The following is a 23,698-nucleotide window of genomic DNA, read 5'->3' as shown; positions in this document are numbered from 1 at the left end:
AAGAGTTTTATTTTTATCGTCTAGTAACTGATAGATGTTGTTCCTATGTGATTTTCATTGACGAAATATTTATTATGTTTCTATTAGTTTCATTATTTCTTCTTGCCTTATTTATGTTACTGTTATTAAGGACAGAATTTTACATTTTCTTCACTCATGATCTGATAAGTTTTGATAAAAATTTGATTGGTGTAAAAATTTCGCTTTTTATTACTAAGATTGCGTACATATCAAGTGTTTTTGTGTTGAAAGTAGTATTCTAATATCAGATAATTGTTGTACCTATTACACTTGAAATTTATTGACTTTTTAATGAGCTGTACTGATAAACCGTGCTAACATATGAGAATCTGTTATCCTTTCTAATCATTAAAATAATCTTTTTAATTATCACCCGAATTGATAAGCTCTAGTAAACCTTTGAATATTTTCACTACTGTGTTAAATGAAATACAGTAAAGATTGAATGCAAACGTGAAAAAAAGAAAATGCAATATCTTTTTCCTTCACTTCAATTCCCTTCTTTTTTTTTCTCTCTCTTTTCTCTTTCGACCGTACCCTTCCTCTCTCTCTCTCTCTCTCTCTCTCTCTCTCTCTCTCTCTCTCTCTCTCTCTCTCTCTCTCTCTGTCTCCATCCTCTCATTTTTTCTCCCGCAAAATTCTGGAGGGAAACAATAAAGAACGCGAACAATATTTTCTTCTTTTTTTGGCTCCTCTTAGCGGGAAACACTTTTAGAGAGCAAGATGGCTGACGTCGGGACAAGGATATTGCACACAGTTTTTTAATATCGTGCACCCGCAGTTTCCCCGACCGGACAGACAGACAGGCAGGGAGACAGACAGACAGACGGGCTGACGGACAGATTTGAGGAGAGAAGAATGACAAGAAGGCAGACAGGCAGGATATGAAGTTTGAATTTATGCGTGTTTTGGCTTTTGACAATTGGATACATCGGATTGATACCCAGAGAGAGAGAGAGAGAGAGAGAGAGAGAGAGAGAGAGTTGGGGAGATTCCGTCCACGCGCCAGTCCATCTTTCAAGTAGCCATTATATGCGTCACATTTTCAGTCCTCGCTGGGGGACTTGAAGGATATAAATCAGTGTGAGGCGAGGAGCAGCTGGCGGTCCAGGTGGTCGCTATCTCTTATCTCTGGCCTCGGGACATGTGGAGGTTATCGCCGCAGCGGGAAAATCCGTCTCGTTTGACCGGTAATTAGATAGAAGCAGCCGAAACTACCCATAATTAACTCAGACGAAAAGTAGAAGGAATTTTAAAGGTAGAAACAGCTGCAAGTAATCTGAATTTCACCATTAGAAAAGAAAAGGCCAAATTTAGAAGGTAGAAAGAGCTCAAACTATATTCAACTTCCCCATTAGAAAAGAAAGGAAAATATATGATATAGAAACAGACGTATTCATTCTCAACATATAAAAAAGAAAAAACGGTGCAGCTTGCCTGGGTACCGTTTTCAATGACCACTGGAAAAGATAAGCGAGATAAGGGTGAGGGTTACTCTGTGTGTATTTGATTTGTATGTTGTGGTTATAGAGTACCTAGAAGGGAGTTAATTAAATGTCATTCTTGTTGGATGGTATTGGGCGTGATGATTGTGGTGGTGGTGGTGGTGATGGTGATGGTGTAGGAGTGATGGCTGTGATTTTAAGATAACTTTTATTGTCAACGCGTCCCTAGGGTGAGTCCAAATCACTTCCAAACGGCTCCCTTCTTCCTCCTCCTCCTCCTCCTCCTCCTCCTCCTCCTCCTCCTCCTCCTGGCCCCAATCCGTTCTTTCCTCCCTCTCTCCGCCTTCCACCACTCACACCTCACGTCAACTCCCCTCCCCTCCCCCGTCTTCCTCTCCGAACTCCCCTTCCATCCCTTCCTCCAACTCTCATCCCTTTCCTTCCGTCCACTCGAACACTTAAGAGGAGGGGGAGGAGGAGGAGGAGGAGGAGGAAAAGGAAGAGGAGGAGGAGGAAAGCAGGACATTCGCTGCATGGAGGTTTATTGTTTATTTAGTGTTGACGAATCTCTCTCTCTCTCTCTCTCTCTCTCTCTCTCTCTCTCTCTCTCTCTCTCTCTCTCTCTCTCTCTCTCTCTCTCTCTCTCTAAGTGTTGTGTGTATGGAGGTGACGGTGTGATTAATGGCGTGGAGGAGGTGATCTTTAAGCCTTTAATACCCCAGGCTGAGACACCTTTAAGACGAACGATCTCTCGGCCCCCTGATGATAGTCCAAATTAATTACACCGCCCTGGTAATCACCCACACCAAACTCACTCTCTAGATGAGACACTTGCGTCTCTTCCTCCTCTTCCTCCTGCCTCCTTAGCTTTATCTTATTTCCTTCTTTTTCTTTCTCCAGTTGATCGTCCGGTTTCTGCTCTCGTCTTTCATTGTGTTTTATCGGTTTTTTTCCTTTCTCTCTCATTTTTTTTTGTCTCTCCTTTTCTTTTACACACTTTTCTTGTCATCTCCCTCTTGTGTATTTTTTTCTGTACTTTCTCTCTTCTTTCTTCCTTTCTTCCTTTGTCTTCTTATTTATTTTCTTTGTCTTCCTTTTCTTATCCTTCTGTACCTCACATTCTACTTCTCATCCTCTTCTTTACTTTCCTTTATCTCCTTCAGTATCCAAATTTTCCTTTCCTTTTCTTCTCCTACATAACCTACGCCACCTTTCCTCAGGGGGAGTGCACGTGGCAGTGATGGCAAAAGTAATGACGGTGGTGATAGAGAACACTGCCAATGGTGGTGTTGGTGCGAGTTATGAAGTGGTGGAGTGGCGGTGATGGTGAGGCTGGAGTGGCTAAGGTGGTGGGTGGAGTAGTTGGGTGGGTTGGTGGAGTGAGGGACGTGGTTGGGGGAGTGGGTGGTGGTGGGAGAGGACAGGCACTATTGTGCGTCACTTAGCTGAGACATACGGGGCACACGTCCTCTCCTGCCTCAATAAAGGAACTGTGTGTGTGTGTGTGTGTGTGTGTGTGTGTGTGTGTGTGTGTGTGTGTGTGTGTGTGTGTGTGTGTGTGTGTGTGTGTGTGTGTGTGTGTGTGTGTGTGTGTGTGCGCGCACGCTTCGTATTTATGGTGAGAGCTAATTTATTTATCTAATATTTGCAAAACAGTGTTGATCGTCATAATATTGATGGTTGTGATGGCTGATGTTGAGAGGGAGTAAATGAAAGGAGGGGTTTAGTAGGAGGGGGTGGAGGAGTAGGGAGAGGCTAGAGGGAGAGACGGTTGGGGAGAGGTGAGAGGGAGAGAGGTGGGGTGTAGCGTTAGCTGCAGTGGATATGCTGCAGACAGTAATTGTCAAAAATACATAAATCTAAAAAGAACAAAACACATTTTGCTATTTTTCAGGAGAACTGTCGAGCAATGAAACAAAAAAATACGTATATCAATATTTACAAATTTACATTCATACATTTTTAGGCAAATGAATCCGAATGCAATCGCACAATAAATTTTTACACGCGATATAAATGTGTGTGTCTGCGCGTTTGAACTCCAAGTTATTACGAATTGAATCACACATGACATTGCGCCTCACTGCCCTCCGCCGCCTCCCCTCACGCCCTTGCGCCCTCACACTCACCTCGGCCACCCGTGCTTGACTCTCCCTTCACACGGAAACTCCAGTTGCAATGAGCAGCCTCCACTGACCTTTGCTCCCCTCCGCCAGCCTTCACCTATACACACCAACAACTAGATCAACGCAAATCATTCACTAGCGATAATAAGTCCCCACATGCTTCTTTGTATCATACGGGATCCCTTTATAAACTCTCCTTTTAAACTATCTGCCTGTGTGTCTCTCTAGATGTCTGTCTGAATTTCTGTCAATCTCTTCTCTTCAATTATCGTCACCACTACAGTACCTTTGATAATCTCCTTCAAAACACCACATGTATATTTCTATTACACGAAGAAAAAAGTAAAGATCCTCCTTTGTGTATCTATCGGTGTGTCTCCACGTGTCTATATCCATCCCCCCCCTAACCTGTACTTTCAATAATCTCTTTCCTCTCTGGCATCCCCATCAGCTTCATTTTGTCATTTGCCGTAACTGGCCATCCTCACAACGCCCATCGCGACATAACGCAATCAAGGGATAAATGGGGACAGAGGTAAAGTTTATAGCAGCAGCAGCCAATTCAGTTCGTCACTATCATTTGGCGCTTGATTAAGACGTGTTATTCCAATTACTCCTCGTAACGTTGCATATCCTGCCATGTTTTGAGGGACGAGTGAGGAGGGAAGGCAAGTGGTGTGGAGAGAGAGAGAGAGAGAGAGAGAGAGAGAGAGAGAGAGAGAGAGAGAGAGAGAGAGAGAGAGGGGATGGAGAAAGTCATGCTGTTCTCATGCTATTGTCATCCAAGAAAACACACACACACACACACACACACACACACACACACACACACACACAAAAGACCACCATTTCTACCTTATACACAGAGTTCAATAAGACATCAGTCACCAATTACTTATTTATCTACTACACTTACACTTATTAGAGTGCACAACTGAAACCAGCTTGACCTGAATGCCCTGACGCGAAAATATATTACGTTGTTATGATAATAGTTACGTTAATTGAATCCAGCAGTCTTGTGTTCTCCTCCTCCTCCTGTATCCTCGTCCTTTCCTAGTCCTTTCCTGCTCCTGTGCATCTGTTGACGTGGGGCCGCGCGAGGCAGGTAAAGGGCAAAGCCATGTAATATTAAACTAGGCCAGGAGTGTGATGCACGCCCGCCCTCAGCACGGCTACATTAATTGCTGCCCAGTGCGCGTCTTACTAATGGGATAGATATGGATGAGAACTTGGTTGTTGTTGCTATTCTTGTTGTTGTTGTTGTTGTTGTTGTTGTTGCAGTTTTTGTTGTTCTTGTTGTTGTTGCTGTTGTTGTAACTATCAATGTTACTATAATTATCATTAATATATTGTTATTATTCTTATCATTATTTTTATTGTTTGCTATTGCTGTTATTTTCATTTATTAATCATGATTATGATTTTTTTCATCAATACTATTATTGTTTTAATAGTAGTAGTAGTAGTAGTAGTAGTAGTGGTAATAGTAGTAGTAGTAATAGTAGTAATGGTAATAGCATCATTATAAAAATTATTTTACCATTAATATTATCAATATGCATTTTTTTTTTTTTTTTAGCTAGACAGAGAATGTTCGCGATTTATTATTTTTGTTCCAATTTCATTCTTTTGTCTGCCGTCCCTGGAAAAACTCCCGGCGTGCTTCCCCCAGTACTTGTTTCAGCTGTGATGGAGGTCTAAAAAAAAGATAGATACAGAAAAAAGCAAAATGAAAAACTGTCACCACTTTTATTCTGTTTGCCAATTTTTACCGTCATACGATCTCCCCACTTTTTTTTTTTTTAACCTCGTTCTCTCTCTTCCTCTATTTATCGTTTATAAATTAACGCTTGCTCCGAAGTTTACGATCTACGAGTGATATTTCTCTGTTTTGTTAATGTATGCCCGCAGGCTTCCACGAAAAGCTTAGGGTGGAACATAGGGCGCGGCGCCGGAAATTACTGTTCGTGTAAGTATGTCCATCACAAAACTTAGGTTTGAATCCGCCGCCGCCATTACCATCCATCACCACAGCTCGTGTGTTCCACCTCTGTCGTGGGATATGATAAAGAAAGGCACCAGTTCCACAAGAATGCAGGAAAAAAGAAAAGATATGAATGTATTGTAAATTTTTTGAAGCCATGAAAAACAAAGAAAACATTTTGTTCAAACTATCCCACTTTGTCAAACAAATGCAAAGGCAATTAAAGATAAAAGAATAAATAAATGAAAAACTATATATATATATATATATATATATATATATATATATATATATATATATATATATATATATATATATATATATATATATATATATATATATAAAGAATGCTTGCAAATAACGTATATCAATATCCATGCAAACTTAGAAATGTCAATCGGTAATTTATATCAATAAATATTAATAACTAGCAAAGAAATAAATATAAACAATTGGTAATGAAGATGTAAATCAATAGAGTAAGTAATGTTAATTGATAACCAACGCTTTATATGAAACCTAACAAATAGGGAAAAGATGCAACAAACATAAATCAACAAATGATAAACAATAAAAGAAAAAAAAATATAGAAAACAATCAAATTAATATTCAAACAAAATATATCAATAACAAACAGAAAATGGATGCAAAAAAGGTACATGAATCAATCATCGTGAAACATTGCATCCTCAAACACTCCTGTACACGTGTTGTTAACCGCAAACAAGAACAAACAAGCGAGGAAGCGCGGCCAGAATCCAGTTATCTCGACATGAAATGTACTGACGCTGCTCAGACGGGTAAGCCGCTGCGGATAACACTATATTTCATTCGTGGCTTCCTGTATGTAAAATGATTAATGAATATCCGTGCATTTGTTTTATTGGTGATTAAAAGTGTGGCTGTTTTGGTGGAGCTTTTAATGGAAGAGCATAATGTGGTGTGTGTGTGTGTGTGTGTGTGTGTGTGTGTGTGTGTGTGTGTGTGTGTGTGTGTGTGTGTGTGTGTGTGGTGGGGGAGGTCTTGTCGGGGAGGGTCTTTAGTTATGTGCTTTCGTTATCATATCTTATTAGATCTATATGATACAACAGATAGAAAAAAGATAGACGTTGAAGTTAGTGATATTAATGATATGTTGTAATGATTTTGTTAATAAGAGTAATGATGATGATGAAGATACGAATAAAGACGATATAAATAACAACGATAACGGTATTAGTTAAAAAAAAATGTAAGCATGTACATTGACGCCACATAATTTTGGAATAGCAAAAAAATATGTTAAAGATGAATTTTAGAATAGACTTGTGAACTGTGGATTACAGGAAATAATTAATAGATATGATATTATTCACTCTGAGAAAAAAAAATATTTACAGATGATGAATACGAGAGAAAATTATTTACAGATAATGGATACGAGAGAGAGAGAGAGAGAGAGAGAGAGAGAGAGAGAGAGAGAGAGAGAGAGAGAGAGAGAGAGAGAGAGAGAGAGAGAAAGTCAGTCTTTTGCTGCAATTATTTATCGGCTCACAGTGGATCCTTGTTAATTTGAGGGAAATTAATATCCATAATAAAAGTCATAATTTATGGACGCTCAACAGAGTTCCGAGTTTGAATTAATTAAAAGTTGAAATATTGCTGTACTTTTCACGCCGTCGACCGAGTCTGTCTCTTTGGAATCGAAAATCTGCCAATGAAACATGATGGAAACAGCAAAGGCCAAACAAACACTGCACAAAGATAAATATACAGATAAAAGGAGAGATAAATATATAAATACCCAGATAAATGCTTCAGCACACAGAAAGATGAATAGACAGATAAACGGACTGATAGGTGTATAAACAGTTTGATAAATGTTTCAGTGCACAAAAAAAAAGATAAATGGAGAGATCTGTAGATAAATTTCATAGATAGACATATTCAGAGAGAGAGGGAAACACACAGAGAGAGAGAGAGAGAGAGAGAGAGAGAGAGAGAGAGAGAGAGAGAGAGAGAGAGAGAGATGAATAGCTGGACACTTAGAAAAAAAATAACATAACAGAAGACAAAATATTTAAAGAAGAGAACAAGAAGAACTGTCGAATGAAGATACATGGAATGGGGAGGCAAGGCATCAAGTGAGAAGATGGGAGTTCAAAAGATCCAGGAGTAGGAGAAAAAGGAGGAGGAGGAGGAGGAGGAGGAGGAGAAGGAGGAGGAGGAGGAGGAGGCGATGAGATGGAGAAAGGACAGGTCTGGTAATGGAGACAAAGCAGAGGAGAGGTACTTAAGAGGGAGACAAATGATTCGAAGGATAAGGGACAAAAATGGAAGAGGATGACGATAAGAGAAGGTCAGGTAGAGAGAGAGAAGGATAAAGAATAAATGAAGAAGGGAAAAAACAAAGTTGAAAGGTTAAATACGAAAAGGAATGAAGAATAAGATAGATACATTATTAGTGGAAGTGTTTTATACAGAAATCTGGACTAAGAAAAGGAAAACAAATACGATACAGAAGGACATGACGTGGGAGGAAATGGAGAGAGGAGAAACATATCAGAGGAATATGTAAAAAAAAAAAAAAAAATGTGGAATGAAAATTAAAATGAAAAAAATGGAAGGGATATATGCACAGAGAGAGAAAGAGGACAAAGCGGGCAAAAATGAATAGAAGCAGTGAACGTTTGTAAAAAAAAAAAGAAAAAACGTTGACAACAATGGGGAAAAAATCTAACTAAAATAAAAGAAAATAGTTGAGGAGAAAAAAACTAAAAGAAAAGAATATTGTTTACGAAATATTACTGAGAAAAATTAAGATCATGAGAGAGAGAGAGAGAGAGAGAGAGAGAGAGAGAGAGAGAGAGAGAGAGAGATAGGGAGGAGGGAGGGGGAGGCAAGGCGTTGATAGGCAGTAAATTGAAGGGAATGTCATAGTGGACAGTTAACTTATCGGAACGATCTGCCGCTGCTTAATGTGAGCTGCCAATTACTCGCTAGTGAAGGGGAGGAGCGACCGCGGCAGTAGGGAGGCCAGCGAGGGCGGGAAGGCAACGAGACGGGGCGAGGGGGCGACACGAGGGAAGTGGAAAGAATGGGGGTAGGGTAAGAGGTGACGGGAGGAGACAAATGGTGTGGGAGGGATAAGGGAGAGGGAGAGAGAGTGGGAGAGTGGGTGCGATTGGTAAGGAACAAGGGTAAAGGAGATATGGGAGAGGGGGGAAGGGTCTGTGTAGGAGGTAAAGAGGTGTTGAGAGGAGGAATATAGTGTTGGCGAGAGGCTGGGAAGCACAGGGTTAGGTGCGTGGAGGGAGCTGAGTTGTGGTTCTCAGTGTTTGGGTCATGAGTGGTTTTCTGGGCAGCTGAGGATGGAAGAGAGAAATGTTTTAGGGGGCGAGGAAGGACGTGGGAAGTCAGGGGTGGCAGTGAGTGGAGGGACAAAGAGCAGTAAAATTTTTTAGTATTCAAGCAGCGCAGTTTTCCATTTATGTCGCATTTTTTGAGGACTGTTTGATGTTGTGAAAAGATTAATTCCAGTGCCGCCTTTTTTTTTTTTTTTTTTTAGTAATAAAGAGTCAGTGTGGCGCTCTCTGGATTCATTTGTCTCGTGGTGGTGGGATGTGATATTACTTGGGTGTTTCATGCGTGTTAACCGTCACTATATTATTTCATTGTTGCGGCACATTGAATTAGATCAATCTTTTTCTTAGCCTTTCAATGACGACTGAAATTTTACATGTACTAATTTGAATGACATGCATTGTGTCTGTGCAAGAAATGAAAAAAAAAATATCAGAATGACAAGAATATTTGAACAACAAACAATCAGACAAGAAAATACAAGGAACAACTAATTAATTTTTGTGTCATAAAAGAATAAAAACAAAATCCTAAGACATCCGAGTTAAATTGTTTGTACGAGTATATCACTTCACATACTTCACCTCACATTAGAATATGCACCGGTTAGTATATAAAAGACCTTAATAATAACACTATATCAGGCAGCCACCCACGAACATGCCAGTACCCAGCAAGCGATTAATGGGAAGGCATGACAACACAGCACACAGGAGAGGCGGCGGTGACTGCATTTTGTAGAGCCAAGACGACAGCTAATTTAGTGATCGAGTGGGGGATAAGAGACCAGCGTGGGGTTTACGGTCCCTCGCTACTCGTCAGGGGTGATCGGGGTGAGAGAGAGGGGGTGGTGGGGAGTGTGTGCAGGGTCCGTCGTGCCTGGTGGTGACAGCGGCAGACCCTCCCTCCCCTCAGCCCACCTGTCACCCTCACCTGGCCGGAACAGCTGAGTCAAGGGGGTAGGGTCCCTCCCCTGTTCATGGTAGGAGAGAAGAAGGGGGCAGAGAGGGGGGAGAGTGTAAGAGGAGCTATAGTGTTAGAGGGAATGAGGGAGGTGGGGTATGGTTGTGGAGGAGAAAGGGAGTAAGGGAGGGCAGGATGGATGGAAGGAGATAGGGAGGGTAAAACTGAGAACGAAATGGCTGGGTGCCTTTTTATAATGTATAATATTTGTTTTATATGTACGATTATCACTTTTGTGTCCCGAGGAAAGCTTTATCATTTACCTCATTATTTCAGATATGAATATAAATACTGAAGGTACAATAATATCACAAAAATATTAGAATTAATGTTAAAAAGAGCGATGTCATCTCCACCTCTTATCGGGAAGGCTACAACAATAACACAGACACAGTTCATTGGGTGCACGGCAATGGAGGTAAACATATCAGCCAGTCATGGACACTATTTATAAGAAAACCAATATACTGCATCCTGCCAATGAAATTCCCTTCAGGATCACGTTTTGCTCCTTAATTTATCACAAAAAAGTAATAAACAGTATATTAATGACCTCCGGGGACAGCTGGTATGGCAACTTAAGGAAAATATATTACAGCGCATTAGAGTTTTAAGCGCAGTGCGTAGTAACAATTCAGTCACCGTGTCCTCAGCGACAGTCGCTAGCCGGTTCCGGAGATAGACCATGACAATCCTAAGTAATCCCGGGCGGCACGCAAGGCTTGGGGTGACTCCGGCGCACGCGAGGCGGTGGCCGAACGAGGCTGCAGGACACGCTCGCCGCTGCTCAACAAGTAATGTGCTGCCCGCCCGCCAGCACGCCACCCCTGGGACCGCCGCTCACTCCATCCTCCTGCATTTGCGTTTTCCTGTCTTGCATCTACATTCATAAGATGATTCTCCATTCCACTCCCACATTTTTCGCTATGCAGCGACGCATCTGAAAGTAACGAAGAGAAGAAAACCTGTAGTCGGGCGTGGAGTTTTCATTTGCAGTTACTTTTTAAACACAAAAATAGTATACGAAACATTCAAAATAATAAATAAAAGATAAGAGTGTAATTACTACATACTTCAATCTGTTGCAACTTATATATTCTCTCATTTCATATAAATACCAAGTCTGTTGACATGCGGCTCTCCATCGCTCTGCTATTACCACTTACGAAAAAATCTTCTGATCTGTTAAGAATCAATCATCTTTTAGGTTTTATAAGACAGTCAGCAGCTCAGAGGACGTAAGATCGAGGAAAAACTCAAAACACAGAGGGAGGGAAATGCTATATACGATTTGGCTTCTTCTGACAAAAGCTGCACGTAAGACCACCGCAGTACAGACCCTACATCCGCCGCGCCGCCTCAGCTGGACACACAAACACCCGCCACGACGCGACACACATGGCCTCTCTGTGTACAGCGGGTGTCCGGGATGTCACTCAGTCATGGGAGAGGAGCTGATGGAGGGACACCGCAAGGCTTCCCTTATTCCCTACCCTCCCGACCATTCGCTTACCTTCCCCAGTCCCCGCCCCCATCTTTTCGAGCTCCAGTCTCCTTTTTAAACATGTAGCCACAATCCATGTGTACTTTTACTATCCATATCGATGTGAAGAAACAGAAATATGAAGGAAATTGAATAGTTTAATTGAAGGAAAGGGGAGTAGTGTGATTAATAGATTTTTAAAGATTAGAGAAGAAAAATTGAGAGATAGAGATAGAGAGAGAGAGAGAGAGAGAGAGAGAGAGAGAGAGAGATCGTGTTGGTTGGTGAGTGATGGGTCTGGAGTCCCCTCGCTTGTTTACTCGCCCGCCAAGAATATACAAACAAACTCTTGTCCTTACACACACACACACACACACACACACACACACACACACACACACACACACACACACACACACACTATCACTCCTTCCTATATATACTCATCATATTTTATTCGTTCATTACATATTAGATAGTATTTTGTACCTAAAGGACAGATTTCACTTATTATCCGCGTGTGTTTAGTGGACAGCTGGATTTTCTCTTTTGTTTCTGTTATATATTGCTAATTGCTGCTGCGCCTCGCTCGAAAATTTACATTCGCTGTCGATTTTGGGGGGAAACTAGGTCGAGGTTGCCGCTGTGATAACATTATTGTCAAAGTCTTTATTTATCTCGCTTTATTTCGCACACCAGCCATTCTGTCTCACGCGCACACCACTCTATCTGACTCACACCACTTTAAACTCAAACATCCACCCACACATTGCATGCATATCCTCCACCCACACAAATATCTCTCTCTCTCTCTCTCTCTCTCTCTCTCTCTCTCTCTCTCTCTCTCTCTGACATGAGCGCAACAAGTCTTCCTGTCGAAAAAAGAATTAGGACATGTCTGAGAGAGTTCCTGCGGCAGGCAAGCTTCTTTGTATGGAAAACGATCAGATCTCATCAAGATAACGGCGATTTGCAGCAGACATATCTGAGGCCACCCTTCAGCCCACCTCGTGCAGCCAGACACAGGCAATCCCCGGGGAGCTGTGGCCGTCCGAGCAGGTATACTGGATCCGTAAATTCTTAGTGGATACTGCGAGCTGTGAAATGCGTCCGGCTATAGTTGGCTGGCGGTCTAGCGTGGTGGGGGCGGAGCTGCCTACACCCAGCCGTGAAAACCTAACGCATACCGACAGCTGTCAAGGGGCGTAGGTGTGGAGTCACAGGGCACAGTGGAGAGCTACAGAAAGGTGGAAAATCTTAAGTTCACTCCTATAGAAGTACTTGCACGCATGCTGAGCCACGTGAGACTAAGTAAAATTAGAGACAGACTCAACTGACCAGCTTTTGTAGTGACAGAGAAGCACAGTGAGGAGTAAGAAGACGAGAAGACGTGGTAGGCCAAGAACATCAACATCGCATACATGATAATGCCACGAAGAACCGGTAGTACAGGAAACCCACCACAGCAACAACAACTGGACACGGATATCAGTAGAAAGAACCTGATAGGGGCATTGCTATATGGCCTGCCTGAACCCCGCTCGCCAAACCTCAGCCTGATACACACACACACACAAAAAAAAAAAATAAATAAAATGAATAAATAAGAAATAGATGAAAGAAAATAAATAAATGAATAAGTAAATTAAATAAAAAAAAGTGCTATGACAATCCCCAGCCCAGGCGACCACATCAGAGTATATCAATAAAGCCTCGATCACCCGCGGCTGTACAGTTCAATTTAAGGCCACGCAGTAAGCATGATTTATTTAGTAGCGCTCACGATGGGAATTGAGGAGGGCTAATGTGGAGGCTGAACCGAATTATTTATCAGTGCCAGAGGATCTATCCCGAAAGATAAATATATATATGTATAATTAACCACTGGACCCTAATAACAGCCACCTTTTTGGCTTTAATGGCTCACCGGAATCGTCCATCTGAGTGTCACTGCAAAATCCACGAGATTATTTCTGGCTCTGTTTTATGCTATTCACTCCAATAAGTCATTTATATCCTTGATGAAATGACCAGCTTATATTTATGTGTATAAAAAGGAAGACTTGCATGCAAACTTACAGATGAGCAGATGGACAAGATAAACGGGCAAACAGACACACTAACAGAACAGTCAAAAATATATTTATAGATATGAAGATACCAAAGAAACTGACTGATAGATAACAGATAAGCAGATACAGACAAAAAAAAGAGTATGATACATGATACATGAGAGAGAGAGAGAGAGAGAGAGAGAGAGAGAGAGAGAGAGAGAGAGAGAGAGAGAGAGAGAGAGAGAGAGAGAGAGAGAGAGAGAGAGACATAAAACAGGCAAGCAGAAATATTGATAGATTACAGATAGACAGACAGCTTGACAGGTAGGATATCGGCTGGTAAACAAAAGTTGACAACCATACACGCAAACACAACACATAACACACACACACACACACACACACACACACACACACACACACACACACACACACACACACACACACACACACACACACACACACACACACACACACACACACACACACACACACACACAAACGAAAAAAATAAATAAAGACATGGAAAAAAAATCTATCTACAAGAACACGGAACACACGAACAACCCAACAAACTGGTAGCTGTTCCTCGCAGTGGCTGAAGCACACGTGGCCACTGCAGAGCTTTGGATCGCACCACGTCGGACACTTGGCACAGAATAACTAACGGGCGGCTATTTTTTCTTTATAGAGTCAAGAAATCTGGACCGCAATACCCAATGCTGCTCGGGAGGAATTTGAATAGAGAGGAAAAAAACGAAGAAGAGGAGGAGTAGGAGGAGTAGGAGGAAGAGGAAGAGGAAGAGGGGACACTGTGACGTTTCTCCACTTGCGTGACTTCAGCCGTATCATCTCCTTTCCCTCGCCCCGCAGAACACCCTCGAGCTAGATAGATACACGAGCGGTAGGAAAAGTTTACATACACATCGGTTATCTGTATCCAATATAAAACTGGAGTGTTGCCTCAAAATGCGCTTATCGAGGCGAAGGATTGGCGAAGGCGATGCACCACCACCACCACCACCACCTGCGTATTAGTATTTATGTCACGCTCTCCCCTGGCTATTCATCCCTTGGCGCGTTTGGCACTCAATGGAATGTGTTTTAATAAGCGGATTAGGTTCTTTGTAACATAGGATTTGTATTTACATATTAATCGGACGTATGTAAGCTTGTGCGTGTCTGCGTGTGTTTGTGTTTGTTTTGAGGTTAGGCTGGTGGGTAAGTAGATTTGTGTATGTACAATACGTGTGTATGCGTGGGGAAGTGGACGATGGGTCAGGTAGTATGTGTGTATGTGGTTAGGTAGCTAGACAGAGGTGTGTGTGTGTGTGTGTGTGTGTGTGTGTGTGTGTGTGTGTGTGTGTGTGTGTGTGTGTGTGTGTGTGTGTATGTATGTAAGTGTCCTACTACTACTACTACTACTACATCTACTACTACATGTATTTCTCTCCTTCAACAATATAATAAAAGATACACACAAGATCCCTCTCTCTCTCTATGTCTACAAGCTCGAATATATGAGCAAATTACCATGAAAATACGAAACTAATTATGAAAAAGATAACATATGCTACTCGACTCGCTGTGTAAATCAGTAGTGGAATTAATTAAACAGTCTTCTGAATTATAGTGGACTGAATTCTGAGCTGCATGGCGACACCTGTCCATTACGGCTAAGTGATTCGGAAACAGGGCGCCGGAGCAGAGAGAGAGAGAGAGAGAGAGAGAGAGAGAGAGAGAGAGAGAGAGAGAAATGAATATGAACCGTCCGTCACTCCAGGCGTCAGTTAGGCCCACACGAGGGAGGGGCGGAACAGTGGGTGGGGCAGTGCTGTGGGTGGGGCGGGGCGTTTCTTTTGCTTTATTAAACGCGAGAAAGAAAAAAAAGAAAAAAAAAGAAGATATGTAGATAGATAAACGTAGAACTTACTAGATATAGAATAGACATGTAGCGGAATAGTAACGTGGGACAGAGGATGCCTTTCTTCTTTTTTCATTGATCGGTGACTAGAAATGATGGATGTAAAGATAGACTGATAGATAGACATATTAGAAGATGGAATGTAAGATAGACTGATGAGAGGCATATCAACATTAGAAAGGATAAAGTATAATATTTTCTTAATCACCAGTAGTATAAGTAGATAGGCATATAGATTAGGTACGATATAAGATAGACAGACTGAAGGATAGCAGCATCGTTGAGAGAGATATAGGAGTTATCTATCTCGTCTTTATTAAACGCCACCTGGAAGAAGACATGTAAATAGACAGATAGATAGACATGTAGATTAGTAGGCAGAGTGGAAGATAGACAGGTAGGATTGACGTGGTGGAGGGTCTCTTTCTTCTCTTATTAAACGCCATCCAGAAAAAAAATAACTACGTAAGCAGAGTGATAGATAGACACACCGATAAGTAGACAGAATGACTGACAGGTTTCGAGATGAATATGTATGGGGAGAATCGTAAATGAGTGAAAAGGAAAGTTTTTTTTCATGATATTTTTCTTGTTTTATTACATTCGAAACAAAATCATAAATCGTGCTTTTTCAGTCTTTTTCCCTAGCTGTTACTTTTTTTTTATTTACTACCTCAGTGCACGTAGCAAAAATGGACTGTACACCAAGCCTCTTTTTTTTCTGACAATTTACATGCCAGAGAATGACAAGTTGCAAGAGATTTGTGTTTTTGTTACTATTCATAAACTTATTCATATATTTCCATTTCGCTCCTCGATGGTGTGAAGTGAAGTGATGTGAAGTGAAGTTTTGCACACCACACCACGCTGCACTAAGCACTTTGCAACAACTACTCGACGCCACTAAGTATGTTTCCAAGTGTGTGAAAACTTGCACTCCACATTTCATAACCACCTTGGAGGAAAGTTTTTGAAGAATTCGCTATGTAACATTTTTCCTTTATGAACAATAAAATTCTCGTCACTTCTTTCCCTGCTAGAAAAAAAAAGTGCCTTCATGTTTTCTGTATCAACACTCACTTTTTTTCTTTCCTTATCTCGTTTTTTTTCTTCTTTTTCTTGGGCGCATGATGTCAGAATTCAACATGTTTTCCAAGATATCGTCGCCTCTCGCGTCCCACAATGCGTCGTGCCTCAGCGCCACATTCCTGCGCTATCACGGGACCTTCAGCACCTCCTGGCCCGACGTAAACACTATTTTGCCACCCTCTTGAAGCGATATGTCACTGGCAGGTGGTGTTGGCCTCCTCCTGTCTTTCTTTCTTATTCTCTCTCTCTCTCTCTCTCTCTCTCTCTCTCTCTCTCTCTCTCTCTCTCTCTCTCTCTCTCTCTCTCTCTCTCTTCAAGACCGCTGGCAGGAGCTCCGAGTATTTCCTACCCAGTCAAAACTTTGGGAATATATTGAAACTAACTGCACAGAAAGTCGTAGCCGTGGACGGAAGGGGGAGGATGGTCCGGACGGAAAGGGAAGGAAAGAAAGAAAGGAAAGAGGAAGGAAGGAAGGCAAGGAGGGAGAGATAGCAAACTGGAAAGGGGAGCGGGGGAGGGGATGCGGGTAATTGACAGCTAAAGAAGGGAGAGAAGGAATGGAAGGAGGGGGGAAGGGAAGGAGGGTAGCCAGTCAGGTGCACACTTTGTATCATCATGAAGGTGCGGTGTCGCCTTAATGTGTTTCTTGAAGCCACTGTCTGACTGACGACTTCACTGAGTCTATCGGCCGTGACTGATGGTCTTAAGCACACAGGCAAAGGAATGAGAGGAATACAAAGAGTGTGTTGTCTTTTTTTTTTCCTCTTCCTTCTTGTTCTCTTCTTTCACATCCTCCTTCTTCCCTTTATTTTTTTCTCTTTACATTCTTCGTCTTTTTTGATGCTGTGCTTGTATGCATCTTTTTGTTCGCCATGCATAATTGGGTATGTGTGTGACGTTGTATTATTGAATCTACTCCCACTATGCTGAAACCCAGTGTATGTTTATGGAGGAGACACGCTGAATGACTGTAATTTATTATGAGAGATCACTTATTTTCATTCATGTCGTCAGGATGATACATTATATCCCAATCAGACTTGCACAGTTTGATCATGTAATTGGCCTGTGTGTTTGCACGACATACAAATATGAAAGTTAACTAAACAATTATGCTAAACAGATTTGTGGTTGGCAGTATCAGGTTTCGGTAGCCAGAGGGTTAGGGATGACAGGAATGAGGGAGTGAGGGAGGGATAGAGGAGATAGAGGGATTCAAGGGCAGCGAGGGTCAGATGGAGGGGAAGGAACGCTCTTTGTTTACATTTGGACCAGCTGGACTGAGGGTGACCAAACCATCCTCTGATAGAATTTGATTTATTTCGTCAGACATGGTGGTCTCTAATATCTGTACTCTCTTGAACTACCTACGTATTATACAATCTGATACTCTAATGCCTATATATTGCATTTTGATATCTGTATCAATTATAATAATTTAATGCCTCGTGATTTGATACTTTACAACCTCTAACAAACAAGTATTTATTTTTTGTCATACTTCTGCTCTCTAATACAGTGCACACAATCTCTTTTTTCCTATTAATTTCATGTATAGCCGTACAAATAACTGAAAATAATTGAACGAATTTATAGTTATTCTTGTAAGATGTAGCTTGATTTACATTATAAGTTTTCTGTATGTGGAATGAAGTAGACTAATTCTTACTAAATATACTTAATCATTCAGCCAAGCAATTAATTTGTACCAGTTATTTCCATCTAACATAACAGAGTCCCCTGACAACACTCCCTTGAAAAATTCCTTCTTGTAACCCTGACCTTGATGGCGCGTGAATTCCAGAGTAGACACCTCTGATCTAAACCACCCCAGCGTGTTGTCCTTCCCTTGGCGCCTCATCCTTCGCTGTCCTCTCACTCTTGATTCCCTCCCTCAGCCCCGCCCTTCCTCCCACCGTCGCTCATTCCGTCCTTCCTCCATTCTTCCCGTGCGTAATGGCGCCCTGAGACAGAGATGGATGGTGATAGAGTTAGACTGACGGTAAATATTGCTTTTGGATCACCGATACAGCGAGAGATATGGAGATGGACAGAGTCGGCCCAGAAATATTGCAATGGGAGAACGTGTCCAGAAAATAAATGGCGACACAGATACGCGGAGACTGACAGAGGCGGATGGGAGGAGGAGACGGGAGGAGAGGGATGCGCCATGAGTGTTCCATCCTTGTTTAGGTTTAACGGGGTGACTAAACCATCGTCCACTGCCAGTCTTATGTGCCATTTATGTGCTGCTTTAAGTGACATGGGAGTGAGAGCGGCATTGGCAAGTCACTAAGGACGATCGAAATGTCTTTAAATCGATGTTAAGAGTGTCTAGAATCCCAGCAGCCTTTCCGGAATGCTTCGGTAGTCAATATAATACAACGTAAAGTAAGAATGTATGTGGGTTGAAGAAATTTAGATGCTGCACGAAGATTTAAGGGAGAGGACGCTGCTCGGATCTCCTCCTCGCCCTTCCTCTGAGATAAGGAACGTAAACTATTGGAAAAACGTGTCCATATATTTTCCTCTATGGGGACGTGTCTCTTCGATTTTTCCGGCAGAGGCCTAATCCCTTCCGGTACATTGAAATCCTTTACAGCCTGGTCCACGGCGCTTGCTTTAGGGATACGCTTGAAAAATATGAATGAACTAAATTGAATAGCAAGTAGATGGTATGAAAAAATGGCCTTTACTGACGCCTTTCTAAAGATTATTTTTGTCATGAGTGTCTGTAGAGTGTTGTTGTTATTGTTGTTCCTGTTGTTGTTGTTGTTGCTGATGTTATTTCATTAGTACAGATTAATATAAGTAGAAGTGGTAGTGGTAGTAATATCATTTGTAGTAATTAAAGGAGTAAAAGTAGTAGCAGTGGTAGCAGCAGCAGGAAAAGGAAGAAGAGGAGGAGGAGGAGGAGGACGATGACGACGACGACGGCGAGAAGGAGGGGCAGTGTTACATAATAGCAGTAGTAGTAGTAGTAGTAGTAGTAGTAGTAGTAGTAGTAGTAGTAGTAGTAGAATTAGTAATGAAGGTAGCAGAAATACTATACGTTATTACTACAGAAAGGAGTACAAAGGCAAGGGCAACAATACATTAACACCCAAGGAACCCTTCCCGTACATGCAAGCTGGCACGGAGCAACAAAGCTGAACAAAGGGATTAGCCCAAAGGAAAGCTAGAAAGTAATTATTCAAAAGTAATAAATTGTATGATAGAAAATACGGGATACACTCACAGTACAACATGCGACACACAAACCTTCGGCATATTGTAATTTTCATGGTTACGAGTATTGCTGTTTCTCCTATTATTCTCACCATTCTTTCTTATCATCATTATTGCTTTACGTTAGGGTTCCTCACACTCCTTTTGTCGCATTTTGTAGTTTTCAAGGTTTGTTATTGTGTTTTATTCATCATTATTATCTTGCTTTAGAAATTTTGTGATTTTCCTATGGACAGAAAGAGAGAGAGAGAGAGAGAGAGAGAGAGAGAGAGAGAGAGAGAGAGAGAAGAATAGAAACATATTTCTTCATATATAAATATTTAGTGATAGAAGCTGTCATACCAGTCGGGTCGCTGAGGGCTGAGACAACATTAAACAAAGTAATGTAGCATCGCGCCATAAAGGGACACACACAGGTCTCAATATTTGTTTGTTAAATATTGATGTGAAGGCAACCGGTCAAGTGAATACCTGTTAAAAATGTTTGGGAGAGAACATTTTGTAAAGAGAAAATATTGTACAGGAAAAACAGTGTTGATGTGGCCTCACTCTTATCGCTACTCACACTTGAGGTGAATATGAATTTAACGTAAAGCGCCCGTGTCACTCACTCACTCAGTCGTGTCACTCTTCAAAGTAACGGTACCGAGTGAGACGAGCAAGGTCATCTGAAGTGTGATTGTTTTATGTATGTTTTTTTTATATATATATTCTACATGTCAAGGAGGCCAAGGCAACGAGAAATGAGAGAAAAATCGTATATTCAACTTTGTGCTCCTATAAAGTCTGAGAAATAGTAAGATAAAGTTAGCTATGTTAGTTCCGAAGATGGACATGTCTATCTCACATCACTGGCTCTGAACGTTTCTGGGGAGGCGAGGAGCTCTGTCCGTCACCAGTCTCTTGTGCTTGAGAGAATATGTGATGCACTTAGGACCAACATTCAGAAACGCTTTGCTCTCTTACGATATTTTCGAAGGCCACTTAGATGACTAACCGGATCCTCAAGACTGCTTTTCTTGTTTATAATGCAGAAATTTTGTTAATCTATCACTAAAACCGTAAAAATATAAAATAACCTTGAAAAAAATGCCACTTGAACTTAAACATTTTGAGACTAGTCGATTTGCGAACAAAGGTGTTAAGGAATATAGTCCTAACTCCTGTCACTCTTGCATCACCTTTACAACTTGCTACCTCGTAACGCTACATGTCCCCCTCGTACAGAATCGCGAACGTATCATACTTCACTGAGGGTTCCTGGATGCAATACTTTACACGTGTGACACTCCTTCAATGGGCAGCAGTGGAAGTGTGAGATGGGATCCAGTTCCTAGTAACGGCTGGCTGTGTGTTGTGTACGGCTTTGCCCATTGTGTGGATGACGTGGGCTAGCGGCTTATTTTCACTGTATGTACTGTTTGCTTAGAGAAGGGAGTGATCTCATGGAATCTGGGTTGACGAGGGCATTAAGCATCCATGAAACTGGACGTGTTGACTTAGTTTGAGTCATTAGGTGCACATTGTATCTGTGTAAGAGAGGGAGAGAGAGAGAGAGAGAGAGAGAGAGAGAGAGAGAGAGAGAGAGAGAGAGAGAGAGAGAGAGAGAGAGAGAGAGAGAGAGAGAGAGTAGAGTAGAGAGGTAGGTGTAGTAGTAGTAGTAGTAGTAGTAGTAGTAGTAGTAGTAGTAGTAGTAGTAGTAGTAGTAGTAGTAGTAGTAGTAGTAGTAGTAGTAGTAGTAGTAGTAGTAGTAGTAGTAGTAGTAGTAGTAGTAGTAGTAGTAGTTGTTGTTGGTGTAGTAAGAAAAGTAGTATTAATAGTAGTAAAAGTAGTACTGTGGAAGTAATAGAGGTAGTAACAATATTAGCAGTAGTAGTAGCAGTAACAGCAGCAGCAGTATTAGCAGCAACAATAGCACCAACAATGCCACACCACCCAGCGCATGAAAGTTGAACCCCCGTGTTCTTTTAATGCCTCGTGTTGGAAGGTCATCCCTCACTGAGCTTTTGAGATGGGGGCTCAAAACTTGCACCCTGTATTGATTAACGTTGCAGCTGCTACTCCTACTGGGCGCCATCGATCTAATTTACTATAAGCGCCTCAGGTACGAGAGAGAGAGAGAGAGAGAGAGAGAGAGAGAGAGAGAGAGAGAGAGAGAGAGAGAGAGAGAGAGAGAAGGGGGGGAATTTCGTACCTGAGAGGAGAGGAATAACCTGTTTTACCTTCATCTCGTTTGTCTCATCCATTTCCTTGGACTGATTTCGTGTTTCTCTTATTGCATCTCGTCTGTTTCTTTAATATATTACGCGGTTTACTCGTTTTTCTTTAACATTTCATTTCATACTCACTTATTTCTCGTATTTTCCCTTCGCCGTATTAGTAAATTATCTCTCTTTTTCTCTCTCTTCACTTTTCAATTCAAACATACACTTATTCACTTTTCTTTCATCTGCAAAAGGAATTCAGTCTTTACTCTTTGCGTCTCAGTCCAAACACACAACCATCAGTATAAGCTCTCGTCTATTTACATTCCCAGCCATGCTTTCCGCGCGTATTTCTATGACCTGTCGTGATATTTTCTCAGCCACCAATCATGTGCCTCTCGCAGCTGTCTCCCAGGCGCCATTACTCACATATCTGTTTTCGCTGCTTTCTGTCTGTCGCGCGTATTTGTCTTTCCCCGTGATACCTGTCGTCTGCTTCTCTTGGCTTGCTTTTTCCCTTTGATCCTCGTTCTCTTCGTTTTCTCTTCCACTTATGTCCTCATCCTTCATCTCTTCTTGTTTTTATTCCTCTGCTTTCGTATTCTGTTTCCTCTTGTTTTTTTTTTTTTTGCCTCTCGTTTTTATTTCTTCCGTTTTTCTTTTTCCTTACTCCTTATTCGTCATATTTTTCTTCAGTTTTTTTTTCTCTGCTATCATCTTCCTTTTACATAATTCTCTTCCTTCCTGTATTATATATTTTGTATCTTCCTCTTTGTTTCTCATATTCCACTTTTTCTCTTTTTAATCAATCGTATGTCTTTCTCTCATCCTTTATTTTCTTTATCTCTCACATTTCATATTCTGTTATCACAAGTTTCCATTTCTCAACCATCACATTTCATAACTTTCGTATCCTCCTCCGCCACCTTTTTCTCCTTTCCGCTTCTCTGCTTCCATGTTCCTCTTTCCTAATGACTTTCCACTTCCCGACCATCACTCCATCCGCACCACGCCATAACCGCCGTAGTGCCTTCATCCTCTTCGCCTGCACAGCGTCTCTGGCGAGGAGTGGGTGGTAGACAGCGTGGCACCGGAGGTCATCCATCACCCACCTCACCCACACGTCCCCCTACACGTCAAAACGGACAGTGAACAACCCACCTCCAGGCCTCTTAGTTCCCCCTACTACAGCCAATAACCTCCTCTATGCCTCCTCTCGCCTCCATCCCCACCACAGTCGCCTCTACCGCTAACACAACCATCTCCCTCAGCCCCTCTCTCTCTCTCTCTCTCTCTCTCTCTCTCTCTCTCTCTCTCTCTCTCTCTTTCTCTGCGGCGTCGAGTAAAGGAGGTCACTAATCTCTCGCCCTCAGAGGGACATGACATGAAACTTGGAGCCTCCGTGGACTCACCCTTCACAGCCGAGCCTCTTGGGACGTGTACTGCTGGCCAAGGGTGTGATGGTGGTGGTGGTGTGGTGTGGTGTGGTGTGGTGTGTGGTGTAGTGAATGGTCGGTGTTGTTTTATATGGTGGTGTGGTGTGGTGGTGGTGGTGAGTCATGTGCAGGCCCGGTGTTTGTGTTTGAGTGAATGTTTGTGAAGTGGTGAGTGATGATGCGGTTGGATGGTTAGCGTAGCGATGGAAGCTGATGGTCGTGGCGGCATCAGGAGAGTGTGTGGGTGTGTACAAATGTGTATGTTTCACTGTTTGATCTGCTGCAGTCTCTGACGAGACAGCCAGACGTTACCCTACGGAACGAGCTCAGAGCTCATCATTTCCGATCTTCGGATAGGCCTGAGACCAGGCACACACCACTCACCAGGACAACAA

At 42.0% G+C, this 23,698-nt stretch overlaps 1 long non-coding RNA gene across 1 annotated transcript in view; it reads left to right on the top strand.

Annotated features, from left to right (window-relative positions):
• LOC123498553 overlaps positions 1 to 14,285 on the top strand; it is a 64,512-nt gene extending 50,227 nt beyond the window's left edge. Inside the window, exon 3 of the long non-coding RNA XR_006672710.1 lies at positions 14,114 to 14,285. This is a non-coding gene — a long non-coding RNA (uncharacterized LOC123498553). The remainder of the gene's footprint in view (positions 1 to 14,113) is intronic.
• Positions 14,286 to 23,698: the final 9,413 nt, after the last annotated feature.

The sequence above is a fragment of the Portunus trituberculatus genome, chromosome 48 (genome assembly GCF_017591435.1).
Source record: "Portunus trituberculatus isolate SZX2019 chromosome 48, ASM1759143v1, whole genome shotgun sequence".
In the NCBI taxonomy this organism is placed as follows: Eukaryota; Metazoa; Arthropoda; class Malacostraca; order Decapoda; family Portunidae; genus Portunus; species Portunus trituberculatus.
This window is presented reverse-complemented; position numbering and strand designations above follow the sequence as displayed.